Raw genomic sequence first — 17064 nt, 5'->3', positions numbered from 1 at the left:
GGAGCCCTGTGGCTGTGTGTGGACACATGTAAACACAGACCCTGGAGCTGCCACAGGAGCCCTGCTGTGCCCTGGGGAGCGGCTGAAGGGGAAGCCTGCGGCTCTCTTCGCTGCACTTCCTGGAACTTTCTCATCAATACCTTGCATTCCTCATGGACTAGAAATCGTTTAAAATGCAACCTGGTTTCTGCATATGTCACAGGCTGGTGAGGAGTATTTTCTGTGGGTGTGTGTGCATGTGTAGGCATGTGTGTGTGATGTGGGTGTGTGTCTGTAAGTGTTGGGGGGTGGGGGGTGTGGTGCCTGGTATGGTTACATGTCTGGGCACTGTGTATGCGTTGGGCGGGGTGGTGTGCATTTGTGTGTGCGGTGTGGGTATGTGTCAGTGTGGTGTGTGGTGTTTGTTGCTTGGGTGTTTCTGTGTGTGTGTGTGTGTGTGTGTGTGTGCACATGCTTTGCTTTTCCCTCTAGCACGTGGACCAGATGCAAGCCCCTGTAGGGCCACTCCGGGGGTTTTCACAGGGTGAGGGTCAGCAACATATCAGGAGCAGACAAAGGGTTGGAGGGGAAGTCTGGGAACCCAAACTCTTTTCCTGTGAGAGTCTCTCAGTGCAGGCAGCTTCTGAAACTACAGAGTTTCCACAGTCCTCACAACTGGGACCTTCTCATCCTTGCACTGTTCTCAGATGAATGCCTCAAATGTTCTCAGCCAATGAGGGCAACAGGGAGCACAACTGCAGTTCGTCCCCACAAAGAACAGCCTGCCCCTTACATGACAGCCATGCAGGAGTCTCAGGGCCCCTGGGCTCTGCCCCGGCTCCCCTCATTCCAGAGCTGTAGGTTCAGAGCCAAGAAACTCAAGACCCAGAGCCGCATGAACGGCTGTGGATTATGAGGGAGGTAGGAGGGGGCGGGCAGCCAGCGATCCTCCACTGAACCACGCGGCCCCCTGAGCTCCACTTAACCCTGAACGCACCTCTTTAGTCCAGCCAAGTTGAGACAGGCAGAGGTGCAGGGGCCTCCCTGGTGGGCCTGTGAGGACCTGCCCCACAGACGTGAAGCACAGAAGAAGGCACCAGAGAGGCCTGGCCAAGGCCATCTGTGCAGCTGAACTGTGACTGGGGCAGAGTGGAGAAAAAAAAGACAGTGAGTGCTGTGTGCCGCTGTATTTCCCAAAGCTCGACAGTATTTCTCATCTCTGAGCTTTACTGCAACTGGCTTTGACTTTTGTCTCATCAGAGTGCTGGTGGGGACCTACACCCCGTCCCTTGAATCTAGAGGACCGGTGACTTGCTTGTGATCAATGGAATGAAGTTGTGTGACTTCCAAGTGAAAGTGGCTCAGTCATGTCTGACTCTTTGTGACCCCATGGACTAGTCCATGGAATTCTCCAGGCCAGGATACTGGAGTGGGTAGCCTCTACCTTCTCCAGGGGATCTTCCCAACCCAGGAATCGAACCCAGGTCTCTCTCATTGTAGGTGGATTCTTTACCAGCTGAGCCACGAGGGAAGTCCAAAAATACCGGAGTGGGTAGCCCTGCAAAATTCAGTCAGAAAAGGAATGAAGCTGGGCATTCACCTCTGGGAACCTGAGCCCCAGGTAGGAGTCTGACTGTGGTGAAGCCGCCATGTTGGGAGGAAGTTGAAGCCCCACAGAGATGCCATGTGTATGCTCTCTGACCAGCAGCCCCAGGTGAGGTCATGGTCAGCAACCAGCACCATGTGAAGGAAACAAGATGGCGGTTGCCTTCAGATGACTCCTGCTATCTGGTTACCTTCGGTTGTCACCTGAGGCTCTGAGGCCTCAGATGTTACAGGGTTGAGGCAAGCCAGTCTCCTGTGCCCTGTCCACATTCTGGACCAGAGAACTGTGAAGATAGGAAGTTGGATGTATGCTACGAAGTTGGGGTGACTTGTTATGCAACAACAGAAATTACATGAGTGGCCAAGGAAAGCGTCCTGAAAGCTGGGTTAACCACCCCTCTTCCCCTTTCATGAATGCTGCCGGGAAGCGAGATGCCATTAGTCTTTTGGAGAATTAGTCTCTCTTTAACAGATAATGACCCAGGCTCGGGGCCATGGGAGCTGCCTCCTGCAAGGTAGCTTTACTGTGAGCCCTCACAGCCCAGGGAACCAAAGTCAGCAGACCCTGCCAGGCAGAAATGGCCTGCATCTTCCCAGGCTCAAGGAAGGCACTGGCAGCTGAGAGCTGGCCGTTCGCACTGGCTGAGTTCCAGGGCTGGATTTGCTGGCCTGTGCTAAGCAATTCTGAACATGATGCATGAATGGAGCTCAAGTCGTGGGTTACTGCAGCAACCAAGGCCTCAGGAGAGGTGGGAGCAAAGCGCTGCCTTTGTGGAAAGGTGAAGTGGGCTGGGGGAGCTGGCCTCCTCTTTGCCTGTCTCTCCTGGCCCAGGGTTGGTTCTCTTTTCCAGACTGCTTGGGAGGGGACTGAAGGGCAGAGGTTTCCAGGAAACTGGAGGACAGCAGGTCCCTGTGGTTCCAGAGGTGGGACTGAACCGGGGGCTAGGCAGCCTGGGCAAGTGCCCCTGGGTCCGGGGACTGGGCAGTGGGCAGCAGACAGGGCCCGGAGTGGTCAACAGCCGCCGTCATTTGCCATCAGATGATCTGTTCCCAGGCAAGAAGCCCTGGGAATCCTGCAACCAGATGGCTCTATTCTTCCTGCCACAATGCCTGCCAGGGTGCTAAGGGCAGGAGAGAGGCTATGAGGTATTGGGTTTGGCTTCCCAGAAAGTGCAGCCGGAAACAAGCTTGACCTTTTGCGACCCCTCCTGTGTACCTGGGAAACAAAGGCCCAGAGGAGCAGTCAACCCAAAATGTGTTGTCACCAGGGGCAACCTGGCCACTGAGCTCCCAAGCCTGAGAAAAAGTTGTTGTTCATCACAGTGGGGGTGGGGGTTTGTTTTGTTTTGATCTTTTTAAAAGCTTGAACCAAATCAGCTTTTAAAAATGCTGCTCCAGGACTCAATGCTACTTGGAGACAGCCAGAAGGGACAGATCCAGGCAGAGTGGATGCATTCTGGCAGACACCCTTGCAGCTGCCCAGACACCCTGCCTGAGACCCAGGTGTCCTGTGGCTATTTGTCTGCTTTGTTTAATCAGCAACTCTTGTAGAGGAATGAAGCTAAAAGATAGGTTTGTAGGGGTTTGTTGGTTTTTTTTTTTTTTTTTTTTGTCCATCATGTGACATAGTTCTCTGAAAAGTTAGAAATCTTAACATGGAAGGGGTCATTTGTCATGCTTTCATGTTGTCTCACACATTCAATTAATTGTCACATCAGACCAAAAAGCAGCACTAATCCAGCTATGTGGGACATGACTCTAGGCTGCTTTGTGAGGAATGGACATCATTGTGGCAGAATTCCAGCCTCTCTTGTTTCAGAAGAATCAAGGCAGCAGAGGCCTGGCCAGAAGTTCCTTCCACTCATTAGTCCTGAACATCTAGATGGGGCAAACCAACGAGGGATTACCATTGTCTTCTAACTCCTGAGTGCCCACGGTGGCACCTGGCACAAGCAGTGTCAGATTTTATTTTGGGGGGCTCTAAAATCACTGCAGATGGTGACTGCAGCCATGATATTAAAAGACGCTTACTCCTTGGAAGAAAAGTTATGACCAACCTAGATAGTATATTCAAAAGCAGAGACATTACTTTACCAACAAAGGTCCATCTAGTCAAGGCTATGGTTTTTCCTGTGGTCATGTATGGATGTGAGAGTTGGACTGTGAAGAAGGCTGAGCACCAAAGAGTTGATGCTTTTGAAGTGTGGTGTTGGAGAAGACTCTTGAGAGTCCCTTGGACTGCAAGGAGATCCAACCAGTCCATTCTGAAGGAGATCAGCCCTGGGATTTCTTTGGAAGGAATGATGCTAAAGCTGAAACTCCAGTACTTTGGCCACCTCATGCGAAGAGTTGACTCATTGGAAAAGACTCTGATGCTGGGAGGGATTGGGGGCAGGAGGAGAAGGGGACGACAGAGGATGAGATGGCTGGATGGCATCACCGACTCGATGGACGTGAGTCTGAGTGAACTCCCGGAGCTGGTGATGGACAGGGAGGCCTGGCGTGCTGCGATTCATGGGGTTGCAAAGAGTCGGACATGACTGAGCGACTGAACTGAACTGAACTGATATATATATATGAGTATTACTCAGCCATAGAAAAGAAACAATGCCAACTGCAAGAACATGGATGGTATATAGCTTATCGTATTAAGTGAAGTAAGTCAAACAGAAAAAGACAAATATCATGATATTTCTTATATATGCAACCTAAAAATATTCTACAAATGAACCTATATACAAAATAGAAATATACTCACAGACATAGAAAACAAATTTGTGATTACTAAAGAGGACAGTGGGGTAGGAGTGGGGAAGAGATACATTAGGAATTTGGATTATACACACACTACTGTGTGAAACAGGTAAACAAGGACCTACTGTATACTAGGAGATAACCTATAATAACCTACAGCATAAAAGAATCTGAAAAAGAGTATGTGTGTGTGAAACTGATTTATATATATATATAAAAAACTGATTCACTTTGCTGTATACTTAAAACTAACACAACATTGTAAATTTATTATACTTCAATTAAAAAATAAAGTTAAAAAAAAGAAAGAAAGCTAAAGCCCAGAGAGGTTGTATGGCTTGCCTGTGATCACACAAGGAGTGGAAGACTCCAAATCCAGGCCTCCAAATCCCACAGGAAGAGAATCTGCCTGAGAACAGGAATCCTACACTCAGGGCTGAAGGCAAAGGGTCTTTCTCCTGGAGTTTATTGAAGTGCTTCCACAAGCCTGATTTGGCTGGACCTTCCAAGAAGAAAACTGGCCTTTTTCTCCCAGTCATGTGGATCTCTGGCTGTGCAAAGACCATTTCTAAGAGCATGACATCAGAAACTCCAGACTCTCCCGCAGCTGGGACTTGGCACAGTTCCCCTTACTGGGTAAGGAGGACAGCTGGGAAAGTTAGCCACTTTGGGTCTGGACATCACCGTTTCCTCAGAGTCAGTGGTCACACTTCTCCAGAGGACGGCCGGAGTCCCCTGGACTCGCACTGGGGCTGTCACAGCCTCTCCTCCCAGGGGAAGCCGTCTGGCGTGGACCGAGGCTCCTGGCTCCTGGGGCCCACCACCAAGGCTGGCCCTGGGGCTCTGTTCCACCCTGATGGCCACGGGCCTCGGTGCCCAGGGAAGTGGAGCAGATGCATACCGGCAGATCCCCAGTAGTGGGGCCAGAATTGGCAGCTGCCCCGAGATGAGTGTTCACGGGATGGGAGCTCATTCATGCCAGGGTCGGGTACCGCTGGGGCCCGAGGGTAGGAAGCGGGGATGGGAAGGGTTCTGGGGCCCCTCCTAGACTGCCCAGAACTCACCTGCTCTGGGCAGATCAGTGGATGAAGTGTCAAGAGTCCATCTGCATGTCGCGCTCATTTCCTCTGAAATAGCAAGACGATAGTTTCTGCATTTCAGCTGAAGCTCCGAAGGCACCTGCACTCATCTGCAGAGGGTCTAAAGTATCAGGGGCAGCCGGGATGCAAAGCAGAGTTTGGGAAAGAGCCAGTGCTGTCCTTGGAGTCCCCGTTCCACTCCCCCAGGGGAAGAACAGATGGTGCCACCTCCTCCACCTTGGATCTCACCAGCTGAGCCCCGAGAGGATCCACTGGAATCTCCTTACCGTCTCCCTGCAGTGTAGGGCGCATAGTAGGTCCATGCCCACAGGATGGGCTGGCACGCAGCCCTCACAGCAGAGTGAGGGCAAGGACAGCCTGCACCCAGTCCCAAAGGTTAAACACTGTGGGCCCAAATGCCACAGAAAAGCTCGAGGTGCCAGCCCTCTGGTACACGCTCACCCAGGTCAATGCATTCAGCAAAGCCTTCCCAGCAGAGGGTGTGGTGGGGCCCCTGGAGAACTCAGTGCCCAGAAAAGAGAGTTCTTTAAAAATGCTGCCCATGTGAGATCACAAGGGTGAGAAGTCCAAGTAATAGCTTTGTGGCTGCCCTGCCCTTTTCCCTCACTGTTCTTGGGCAGGGAAGACATCAGAACCTGAGCAAGTTTGGGGAGGAGGGGAGACAAAACACCAATGACACCCCTTCCCCTGCTCTGGATTCCCTGTTACCACCACAAGGGAGAGGTGATGCATCACCCAACGCAGAGAGGGCACGGCTGCCCAGGGCAACCCAGGGCATCCAGACAGAGGATGCGGACAGGGCTGAGGGCTTGGCTTCTGCCAGGACTTGGGGTGCCCACGGAAGTGGGACTCTGCTCTAGACAGGTTGTCAGGAAGTGGGGCCAGCTCTGCGATCGGGTGTCTGATAAAAGATAAATGCTGTGTGCAAGGGGGCAGCCTCGATGGAGGTGACACAGGAGCGGCAGCCGCTGGTTTGAACCCAGAAAGAAGGACGTGCACTCTTCTGAGGTTTGCGCCTTGACTTGTCTGTGCTTGGACACGACTGTCAAGTGACCTCAGTCTGTTACACTTCATCACGGCCTTGGGGACATCTTGCCTGGTGTTGTGTCCCATGAGGTTATTTGCATCTGCGGGACAACTGGACCAGGCTGGGAGCAACAGGCCAGCTCCCTCCAACACCGATGCCCCAACCCAGGGGCCGGACCAGCTCCTGCGCTTCAGGCACCATGCTTCTCTTTCTTGGCCAAGGGCGTCACTTCCCAGTGCTCCTGCACTGAAAGCTCCTCTCTGCTCCAGCTAAACCAGCAGTCCTGTGCTACGGACAGGCCTCCCCCTCCTCACCTACCCACCTTCCAGAACTCGGTTGTCACTCCTCCGAATCCCCAGGATAAGCTCTCATAGACCGTGTCTCTGTCCTACCACTGGTGTGACTGTGCTTTTATTCCTGACGGCCTCCCACTGTATCTGCCCCCTGTTAGACGATAAACTCCACCAGAGCTGGAACTTTCTCTGTTTTGGCTTCACCACTGTATTTGCAGCACCTATGTCAATGCCTGGCACTTAATAACTTCTGAGTCATTATCTTTGAACCAAAAAGCCCAGAACATTCTCCCTAGTAGGACACGCAGGACTCCAAAGTGATAATCCCAATCCTCCCAAATTACACTTGAACACTTGAAAGATCCTCTGATAAATTTAAATCAAGCCAAAAGAGGCTTGAAATTGGAAATCCAAGCCGATTATGCCAGAACAGGAGGTTTTGCTTGGAAGTAGCTGTCTGCTTTGAACACTAATTAGGATACTGATTTCTAGGCCAGCACTAGGGAATTGCTTAATCTCTGTTCAAAGCCCCACATGCTAATAGGAACTGAGGAGACATGCTCAATCAATTCCAAATTAAAGGCAACTTGACTTTCAATCCCTTTTGGAGTTGCCGGCAAATATCAGAACACAGTGAGCAAGTGGCAACATGGCAACCCTCCACACGCCTTAGCACATGTACTCATGAGGATGGCTCCCATTCAGGGTTTTAGGAAATGAATATTATAGTTAGCATAAAAGTAGAAGAGGGTGTGCAGACATCCCAACATTTTAAAACATGCAGTTTTTTCCTGTTATAATCCAGAAAGCCTGGGCCATCCATCTGAACTCTGACCTTATTTCCAGAATCTGTCTGCAGAGGGGTTTCCCTGGTAGTTTAGCTGATAAAGAATCCACCTGCAATGCAGGAGACCCCGGTTCGATTCCTGGGTCAGGAAGATCCTCTGGCGAAGGGATAGGCTACCCACTCCAGTATTCTTGGGCTTCCCCGGTGGCTCAGATGGTAAAGAGTCCACCTGCAATGCAGGAGACCTGGGTTCAATCCCTGGGTTAGAAGATCCCCTGGAGGAGGTCATGGCAACCCACTCCAGTATTCTGGCGTGGAGAAACCTTGTGGACAGTTCAGTACTCTCTCCTTTGACACCCAGAATCAAATAGCACTCCCCTGGTAGAGGGGCACAGAGCTCCCTACCAGGGCCGGTTTGAGATGAGACCAGAAGGCACGAGGGACCTAATGTAATGTGCACCGTGAGCACGGGGCGGGGTGGGGTGGGTAGTTGTGGGGGATCCCACCTGCAGATCGAGGTGGGGCCTTGAGAAGATTGGGACCCAATCATGCATCCTCTCTGTGGACCTGGTGGATAAATGCAGATAAGCACTCACTTTTTCCACTTCCTCCTTCCAAGTCTATATTTTATAGTGAGCCTCCCCCTTAAATAAAGCATGATTTTATATACAACAGACAAAAGCAGTGGCTTTATAGGTATAAATATATTTTATGTAGCTAGATGTATAACTGTGATGAGACAGGATGAAAATTATTTAACCCCCACAGGTTGCACAACCTTCATGCTCCCCAACTCTTACACAAGGGACAAAATTGAGAAGGTGGATTTTCAAAATAGAAGAAAAAGAAAGCTATGAGAATGGAATGGTGTGTTCCACAGAGGATCCTGCTTGTCCGGGGACCTTGACATGGCCGAAGCTCATGGTGAGGGGAGAGATGGGGAAGAGACTGGGGGAGGGGTGGCATGAGAAGCTGGGAAAGCAGGAATTTTCCAGGAATCTCAGAGTGTTTGCAACTGCGGATGCTTGTGGGAATCTGAGTCAAAATCACTATGGACCAAATGTTTTGGAAAGATGTAAGTAAAGTTGGAAATTACCAAATGCACTGTGTTTCTCTAAGTATGACAGAGCTTTGGGCCTGGATGTAATTAAAAATTATGTTTGATAGTTTTCTAGTTCTTTTTTCTTTTTCTGATTCACAAAGACAATTAGTTGCAAATGGTGATCAAAGTTAACAAGTTTGTCATAGAGATGGGGAAAGCTAAGGTTTACGCTAAAGCAAGTCAGCCTAGCAGCGTAGTCAGAGTGTTGGTGGACACTGATATGTGGGCAGTTGGGTCACATTGAATGAATGTGCATGAGTGTGTGATGAGGAGAGAGAGGTGGGAACTTTTCAGGACAACTGGCAAATAGAAACTTCTGACAAATGAGATTCTAATCAGACGTGCGGAGAAGCTTTCCCAGAGGTTTGCACCTGCAGCCCCAGTTTGCAGGCCTGCTGCTCCATCCCCCAAACCCCCTCCAGCGCTCCATCCTCTCCCATCCCGCCTCAGCCAATTGAAATGGCTGATTTCAAGCTGATAGGCAAAGCTGCAGTTCACCCACACCTGCTTCAAAGATTTTAATAATATAATTTTCAAGGGATGTATTAATTTCCTGAGGCTGCCACAATAATTGCTACACGCTGAGTGAAGTCTGGGAGCTGGTGATGGACAGGGAGGCCTGGCGTGCTGTGATTCATGGGGTCGCAAAGAGTTGGGCTCGACTGAGCGACTGAACTGAACTGAATTGAGTAGCTTAAAGCAGAAAGAATTTATTGTCAGTTTTGGAGCCTGAAGTCCCAACTTGAGGGGTTGCAGGGTGCAGCTCACCTCTGGAGGCTCCAGGGGAAGCCTGGTCCCTTGCCTCATCCAGTTTTGGTGGCTCCATGGCCCCAATCTCTGCCTCCATGATCATGTGACCTTTTCCTCTGTGTCTCTGGGTTCGTTTTCTGTCCCTTACATGACACTTGTCATTGATTTAGGGCCTATCCAGGCAATTCGGATGATTTCATCTCAAAATCCTTAATTACATCTACAAAGACCTATTTTCCAAATAAGGCGACATTCTCAGATTCGAGGGATTTGGACCTATACTTGGAGAGTCACCATTCAACTCATTACAAGGAACAACATCTCTCCCCTTCATCACCACATGTGTGAGAAGCAATTCACATATTTCCTGGCACTCAACAAGTGCTCAACCAAAAGCGGCTGATACCATTGTACACCCCCGACCCTTTCTCTCCGCCTTGTCCCCACCCCCAGCCTTCCCAAACCCTTTCCCATGTTGCTTCACTCTCTCTCCTTCATACCTTCAACATGGACCAAAATGGATTCAGAGAGTTGATTATCTTCTGATTGACTGACTATACTTTAGCAAATGGCTATTTTTCAAGACCAGTCTCATCACTTAATGTCCATTGCCAGCTGACGAATTTGCTAAATACCAATAGTAGCCAACTGACATTGTCATTGTTCATTTACAGACATTCAGTCTGACATCTCAACATCAAAATTCCTTTCTCCTTGATATACACCACACTTGTGCCAGGACCAAACTCTGGGGCCATGAGCCTATCACGGTGTCTTTTCTGACTCTGCCCAGTTTGAAAATGCTGGGTCTTTGCCAGTGCAGCATGACTGGGGAAGCAGCTTGAAGACTGGGCACCAAACCCCCTCCCCAGCCCCTCAAAGGCCTCACCTCCTTTGATGCTAGTAAGGAAACTATTCATAACATATTTGTTGAAGAAGCACACTCATGCTCACAGAAACTTCATTCACAGTAACTGAAAAGCAGAAACAATCCAAGTGTCCATGGACAGATGGACCGCTCACAGGGACAGGTGGAACCTGGGCTATGGGGAAAGCAGGACCGGCCATGGCTGGTCAGCAGGGCTGCCTGACGACCACATTCTCCTGCAGAATTTAGAAGGCGCTAACATTCCTAATTTGAACTCAGGCATTTCATGTCCTTGTGAAAATATACTTCTAAGATAAGAGGGAAGAAAATTTTAGGAATAACATAAGTAAAAATTAGTAAGTATTTTCACATGTAGTTTGTGGGTATCATTTATCCCTGGGGGCCCGAGGATATCAGGGGCCCCAGGAGAGCCAGGCCACCAGAAGGGGGGCCCAGTGTGGAGGAGCCTCTCACTGCGGAGCCAGCACCGCCTCTGCTGTGGTGACCTGAGGCTTGTCACCAGCACCCTCAGTGGCTCAGGTTTACCATCTGGAGATCTTCAAGGCTGTTGGGAGAACTCAGTGGGATAAAACAAAGTTGAGGATCATTTATTCAGAGTGGCCGCTGAAGCCATGGAGGGAGATGGGAGAGAGACAGAGAAAGGGCTGAGGGCCTGAGAGACAGGCCTACCATCGTTCCAGGAAGAGGGAGGTGGCCATTGAGAAAGGATGAGGGTGTCAGCTGAATCCAGACAGTGGGTTTGTGGAGGCCGGAGAAGTAGTCGGAAAACAGAAGGCAGTGATCTGCTTGAAAGTCAAATGGGTAGTAAGGAGGACCAAAGAAAAAGGAGGCTGGGCCACAGGGGTCTGGGCAGAAAATGTGGACAGAAAATTCTCCACAGGGGCCTGGATGGGAAAATGTGAGCAGGATAGGGCCTGGGGCCTGCCCTGGCACAGGAGGATCTCAGTGGCTCCAGTGGCTTCTGCTGGGGAGCAAGGGAGTATCATGAGGGGTTCTATATGGCTTTACAGCAAGCTGCCCTCCACTCTTCCTCTTCTCTCCAGCAAGATGCCCTCCTCATCCCTGACTGCAGTCCAAGACCCTCATCTTCCTGCCTTTATCCATCCAGGAGGCATCCTTCCCGCCTTCATCCACTGAGGAGGCATCCTTCCTGCCTTTATCCATCCAGGAGGCGTTGATCTCCCATCCTTCCCTTCATCTCTCCCTCTCCAGCCCTGAAATGCTCACTCTGTGATGGATTTTGTTGTCTTCAAGAGTCTCTGCCAAGGCAAATGTAGCAGAAGTGGAGCCCCCTGAGCCTTCTGAACAGAAACAGATGGCAGTCTGGGCCATTGCCTGCTTAGGGCCCAAACAAGTACCCCACTGCAGAATTCTAAACAAGATCCCTGGAAAGCCTATGGACTGCATAATCTAATTTATTTTACAAGCAGGTGCTTCTGACTCTTAGGATCCCTGAACAGCAACAGATTTGGGTACCACAGTTGGAGCAATTCCTAACTTAGATGAACTCCCTGAGGCATTTTTCCTGTTAAGCAATAATTCCTGCCAGAACAGCCCAATGCTGTCTCAGAATGCTGGAGGGAGAGAGGGAGTAGGCATACTACTATAGGAGCCTGCCCCTTCCCAAGCCCATGCTCTCATGGGCTGTCATGAAATTCAGCAGTGTCCCCATGACCCATGCTCTAATTCTGAAGAAAAGAGAATTTTAACCTGTCTAGCAATAAGGGCTAGGAGGAAGTTTCCCACTTCAAACTTTCAAATATCCCATGTAGTCCTTGCAATATTTCCAATTTTTTTCATGTCATGTTATTCTTTGTGTGGTTTTGTTGACTGAATAAGCAACCATACTTAATTTTGTGCCCATATGAGACTTTTCATCAGTTCAGTTCAGTTGCTCAGTCATGTCCGACTCTTTGCAACCCCATGGACTGCAACATGCTAGGCTTCCCTGTCCATCACCAACTCCCAGAGTTCACTCAAACTCATGTCCATTGAGTTGGTGATGCCATCCAGCCATCTCATCCTCTGTTGTCCCCTTCTCCTCCCACCTTCAATCTTTCCCAACATCAGGGTCTTTTCAAATGAGTCAGCTCTTTGCATCAGGTGGCCAAAGTATTGGAGCTTCTCCTTCAGCATCAGTCCTTCCAATGAATATTCGGGACTGATCTCCTTTAGGATGGACTGGTTGGATCTCCTTGCAGTCCAGGGGACTCTCAAGAATCTTATCCGACATCACAGTTCAAAAGCATCAATTCTTTGGCACTCAGCTCTCTTTATAAATCAGAAAAAATACTTTGTCAGATAAGGATGCTGTTTATTTGTTCTGAAAACTTGATCCCTTTTCTCCTTTCTCTCTCTCTCTCCATGCACACACACACACACACACACACACACACACACACAATGAGTGTGTAAGCTATCCTGCCTACATTTTAAATCCTGTCTTGGGGTTTCCCTGTTACCCACAATGCTTCTTTCCCATCCGCTCCACCAAAGAGCTTGGCGAGTGAGTACTGAGAATGGAGTCGCTTCATCAAGAGCCCACATGAGCTGAGAAAAGAGAGTGTCCTCAGGGGGGTGAGTGAGGGGGCAGAGGGAAGGGCCTGGCAGGGGCACAGTCTGGGTAGAGGAAGGCCCAGAGGTCCGGCTGATTTAGAGCACGCTGCACACGCACGTGGGGTGTGTATGTGTGTGTGTCAGGGTGGGCAGGGATTTCAAACTCTGTTGTGACTGGAGAGTAAAACGTCAGAAATAACCAGCAGAAGGTGAGCAGCAGCTGCTAGAAGTCGGGCCGTGGCGGGGCACGAACAGGTCCTCTTGCAGGGCGCTGTCACCACCAGTCTACACAGCGATCATCCGGGGAGCCAGGCGGAGGGGCCAGTCCCCAGGCCCAGCTCCCAGGCCCAGAGTGATGCAGGGGTGTGCCTGCTGAAAAGCTCCCAGATGACTCGGAAGTGGTGGTCTGGCTGGAGGCAGGAGGCCAGGCGCTGGAGCCTTCTAGACCAGGGTCTGAACCAAGCTGCTCTCTGGAGCTGAAAAGAAGGGTAGATTCAGAGTGGATTCTTTTTAATTACCTTTTTAAATTACTGAGGTAAAACACACATACAATACAATGCATCTAAGGAGGTAGAAGATGTTTACAAGGTCTTGGTGAGGAATTTAGGTGCATGTGTGTTGGGGAGTTGATGGGGTGATGGAGAAGCTTTAACTTCCAGGTTGGATGCAAGAACTATTGGAGTCTGAGCTGACTGGTGGGAGATGTTCACTCTGACTGGGGCAAATTGTGTTTGAAATGCCTGAGGATCATCAGAGTGAAGCTAGCCCATCATCCCCATACACCGAGGGGGTGGCACAGACTGATTTATGGTTGGGTCACCCCAGAGCCTGCTGGACTCCAGAGTACCTCCCCAGAGCATCTGCACCAGTGTTGTGTAAGTCAAGCTTGGGATGTGATTCTTCAATTTAAAAAATTGTAGGAAGAAGACAGTCCTCAGGGCTGTATGCTGGGTAGAGGCCACTCGGAATTGTGCTTAAGAATCCCTGAAAATGCCTCTTCAGATTTACCCAGTGATTCCAACTTAAGAAGTTCGTCATAGGGAAATAGTCCAAATTTTTTTTATAAGTCACGTACATGGAGATGTTCACTGGAGTGTTATCTATGCCAGGCACCACTGGAAACCATGCAAATGTCTAGCAATAGGACACGCTGAACTTGATCAATTCGAGATCACAAAGAAAAGCACAACATGGAAACGCAGAAAAATGGAAGCAGGGGCGTGGGAGTGCCGCTATTCTGATTTTTCTCCTCCTTCTTGTGCTGTTTACTGCACAGCTGTCATTATGACAATGACGAAAACATTTGAGTCATTCCTTGTTTTCATGACACATTGTGACATTGCTTATGCAATTTTCAGAAGCTGTTGCAGTGCTTTCATCCTGAGGAAGTCAGGAGTCCAGGCACTAGTCGCCTTAGTTCCAGAAAATAGTATTGGTGGTAACAACACAGGACCGATTGCTTCATAAAATAGCAAGAAGAGCTCAACTATGTGCTGAAAAAAATCCTGTTGGAATCACAGTGATAACACACCAACACCCAAGGAGCCTTGGAGAGAGTTTTGAACTTGCTCTTCCTTCCTTCCTCCCTTCCCTCCCCTCCCTGCCTCCCCGCCTCCTGTCTCTCTCTTTGGTGTCTCTCTCCCTTTCTTTTTTTCTTCTCTTTTTTTCTCCTTTCCTGCCTTCCCTCCCTTCCCCCTTTCATTTCTTCTTTCTTTCTAACCAGGACTTTGTCACAAAAATAATCATCACTGCATCATTAAATGTCTTTAAAAGTTAAGCCTGATGTTCAATGGCCTCATCTATACCAAGTGGTACCTAGAGAATTCTCCCCTCTAAACTGCTCTGTGTGTGATTCCTGAAGCAGGTTTCAGCACAGACTTCGAGGAGCTGTCTCCTCCTCAACCAGTTGTCAGGTCCCTGGAACAAAGGCCAAAGATCCATTGTCATGCGGCCGAAGCTGATCAGGTGCTATGGCCCCAGGGACACATATTTGGTGACTGCTTGTCTTCGTCCTGGCTGAGATCTCTGAACAAACCCAGTGCCGGTAGGAACAGCTTGAGACCATCCAGAGCTGTGAGGGCAGGCTCCAGGCTCAGCAACGACTGCTCCAAGGCCCCTAGTAGAATCCTTGGGTGCTGCGGAGTGCATCCAGCCCTGGGCCCGAATCGCCCCACAGAATACTGAAGGAGATGACCCGTTGATGAAAACCAGTCATCTGTAGGCCTCCCATAACCCTTTGGGTTGCACGTCGGTCATTTCCTGGGTCTGAACGACAGAGAGATCTAATCTCTCCTGCCATCATTCACCTGTAGCCTAAAAGCCCAGCTCTCCAATGCGGCATCTGTTGCCTCTCTCAACATGTCCTGCCTTCCTGGAGATTCTTCCGGGACATGCCATCTTCCTCTGACACCTGTACTTTCAAGATCCTTTTGAGCCTGCCTGGAATGCAGCCTACTCACTTCCAAAATATACCGTCCATTTCGGCTCAACCCCATCCCCCTATGATGACCTCCCCAAGCCCATCTCAGATGTCTTTGGGGTCATGCCCACCTCCTTCTCACACATGGCGCTTAGGTTTATCATAGGGTCACTAGATACTCCCACTTTCTGCAGATAACCCTGATTTCTAAAGTTCTATCACGGTATCAACAGGCAGATGAGAGCACCTTGGGTTCTCAGACATGCCCTGTGTGGCCACTCAGGCTGAGTCTCACCTGCCAGGCCTAACTGAACTGGTGGAGACAAGGGTCCTGGGTCCTGAGAAGCTCACAGCAGCTCTAATGTGCGGGTTCAGGAAGGGTCAGTGCCTGAGGGCCAGAGAGAGAGGCTCTTCCCAGTCAGCCCTGCACCTCCTGGAGGGAATGAGAAGGGAAGAAGGGGTAGTTTAGGCCCCGGTGAGCCCATCTGACCAAGGCCATGGTCCCGAGAGCTGTGGTTGCCAACTGCTGGCACAAAGTTCCCTGTCTGGGGGCTTGGGCTGCCCACCCCTGAAGGAGGTGCATGTGGCTCAGCCAAGGCTGTGCTGGGAACTAGGAAGTCTTGGGTGCCCTCCTGTGCAGATGCAGGGACACATTTTAAAGCACAAGACATTTGATCTTCGGGTTGGGCTCCACCAAGGGTTGTGCTCATCAGACCCCTTACCCAGTCCCTCAGGGAAACCAGCCTGGGCACTGGCCCTACTCTGGGGCAGGGCCACGGTCTCTCAGAGGACCTGGGTTAGTTCAAGAGTCATCAGAGACCAAGGAGAGACTCTGGAGTAGAGGCAGCTTGCACCCTTCTCCTGCAGGAAAGCTTGTTTTTCAGTGTTTTCCTGTTCAGCCTACGGGCTGAGAGTTTTCTAGTAATGGCTCCGTCCCTGGGGTCCTGATTTTTCAGCTTCCAGCTAGAAGGGACACTCACAGCCTGATGGGTGGGGCCCTCTCTCCTCACTCATCATTTGTTGCTCACACTTAGGGCAAGCATCACCCCCATGTGCCAGGCTCTATGCCAGGCCCGGGGACACTGTAATGGACAAGACAGTCAAGGCTCTTCCAGAGGAGACTGGCATGAAGAAGCACAGAAATAAATGAGCAAGACCACATGGGTCAGACACTCGGTAGAGGAGCACTGGCCCACAGGATGCAGGAGTATCTGGAGGCCTTTGTCGACTGGGTGGTCAGGAGGCTGGAGGAAGTAGAATAAACCCAGCATGTTTACTGTAAATTTGGGATTTCACTTGAGCAGATGTTTCAAATCCAAGGAGGCTGACTTAGCCCGGCCAGGCTCCCTTCTTTCAGGATGTCCAGGAGTGGGCCTGCTCTCCTGGGACAGGGCTGCCCAGAAAGGCCCGGGAGACACAGAAGCAGCTAAGGAGAGTTTTAGGGGAGACAGCGATGAAGGCAGCAGAGCCCTGCAGGAAGACCGTGGGCCTCTGGGGTCAAACAGGCCTGAGCCGTAATCCTGACCCACTCAGCACAAGCTAACTCAACCTCTCTGACCCCCAGTTTCTTATCTGTAAAATGAATGGGAAGAGACTTGGTCCAGACTTGGCTTGAGGACTGAATGAGATAACATTAGGCACAGCGCCCGGCACAGTGCCTGCTCCCTGAGATGCAGTGTGAAAGATGTATCACTCAGTGAAGACGCCCCAGGATGGGAGCCAGTAGACCCTGCAGCCCAGCTCCCAACCCCTGTCTGTACAATGGGGAGATTCATGACCCAACCTCTGTGCTGGATCTGAGTG

The 17064-nt window shown here is 50.3% G+C and overlaps 1 long non-coding RNA gene across 1 annotated transcript; it reads left to right on the top strand.

The window, feature by feature from the left end:
• LOC121817064 (uncharacterized) lies at nt 1–8711 on the top strand. The gene is made up of 2 exons (XR_006056790.1): nt 1–206; nt 1480–8711. It is a non-coding gene; the product is annotated as an uncharacterized LOC121817064 (long non-coding RNA).
• The last annotated feature ends 8353 nt before the right edge of the window (nt 8712–17064 follow it).

This window comes from Ovis aries, chromosome 18, assembly GCF_016772045.2.
Source record: "Ovis aries strain OAR_USU_Benz2616 breed Rambouillet chromosome 18, ARS-UI_Ramb_v3.0, whole genome shotgun sequence".
In the NCBI taxonomy this organism is placed as follows: domain Eukaryota; kingdom Metazoa; phylum Chordata; class Mammalia; order Artiodactyla; family Bovidae; genus Ovis; species Ovis aries.
The sequence above is the reverse complement of the archived record's forward strand: the minus strand, read 5'-3'. Positions and strand labels throughout refer to the sequence as shown.